We start from the raw sequence: 1511 nt of genomic DNA, 5'->3' as shown, positions 1-1511 counted from the left end.
AACCTCAGGTCATCTTGGGAAAGATAACATCCAATATTCCAATTCCTCCCTATCCAATCTAAGAACCCCAAAACAAACCCTTTACATAACAATACTCACTCATGTAATACTCTTAAACGTATTCAGCACAGCACTTCTAGCTTTATGGGAGATGGTATGCAAATAACAGTTCCAGATAGCTATGAAAACCCTTCGCCCCTTTGGAGAACTCCTTACAACCCTTGCCTCCCATAACATGAGAGCATGCAATCTATTTCTCTAATTCTAGAATGAGGGAGGCTCTTCATATACCCAATGCTTGAGTATGCACTTCTCCCCTATCACAAAAGCTTTACTAAGAAATAAATGGGAATTTTTATCCAAAATCCCATATGCCTTCCATTTATTCAGCAAAACTCCCTTCCAAGAATATACTACACGTTGATCAAATAAAGACCCTAAATATCGATGAAGCGACCTCCAAAATGCTTGGGTGCCACTACATCGCCAAAAAGCATGAAAAAAAGGAATTGTCCCCCCGCTGACATTTGGGGCATTGACCAACAGGCACCCAACCTGCTCTTGCAGTCTGATATTGGGATATATAGGCCCTGTGGAGCACTCTATATTGACTCTACTGCAATTCAGCATTCCCAACCTGCTTTGGGATAGCTTTAATCAATTTAAAAAAGTCCAACCCCTTTCAATTGTGACATGTCAGTTTAAAAGAGCCTGCTAAAAGATTAACGTTTGTGCCTCTATTTACAGTTCGATCTTATCAGTCAAGTTGACTTCTAGACTCTGGCTTCCCCTCCTCTCCTTGCCCTTTTCAACTAATTACTGAAAATACTATCTTAATGATGATGTGCATATCATAAACACATAGGGAAAAGGAATAGGTCCAACAGACTGCCCATAAATCCTTAATATTCAGAATTAAAATTTAAATATTTTGGCAAAATCTACAAATTTGTAAATGAGGGGATAACAATTAACTTTATCTGGTGGATCCTCTTCTACTTCTATCCCTCTGCCTGTCGGCGTACCTCAGGGTTCTGTTCTTGGTCCCCTCCTCTTTTCTATCTACACTTCTTCCCTTGGTTCATTAATCTCATCCCATGGCTTTTTCTACCATCTCTATGCTGATGACTCCCAAATCTACCTTTCTACCCCTGATATCTCACCTTGCATCCAAACCAAAGTTTCAGCGTGCTTGTCTGACATTGCTGTCTGGATGTCTCAACGCCACCTGAAATTAAATATGACCAAAACCGAGCTTCTCATTTTCCCCCCCAAACCTACCTCCCCCCCCCCCCCCCCCCCCCCCCCCCCGTTTTCTATTTCTGTCGATGGCTCTCTCATTCTCCCTGTCTCCTCAGCTCGAAACCTTGGGGTCATCTTTGACTCTTCTCTCTCCTTCTCTGCTCATATCCAGCAGATTGCCAAGACCTGTCGTTTCTTTCTTTACAACATCCATAAAATCCGCCCCTTTCTTTCCGAGCACTCTACCAAAACCCTCATCCACACCCTTG

The sequence above is a fragment of the Microcaecilia unicolor genome, chromosome 1 (assembly GCF_901765095.1).
Source record: "Microcaecilia unicolor chromosome 1, aMicUni1.1, whole genome shotgun sequence".
NCBI classification, from domain to species: Eukaryota; Metazoa; Chordata; class Amphibia; order Gymnophiona; family Siphonopidae; genus Microcaecilia; species Microcaecilia unicolor.
Note: the sequence above shows the minus strand (reverse complement) of the source record.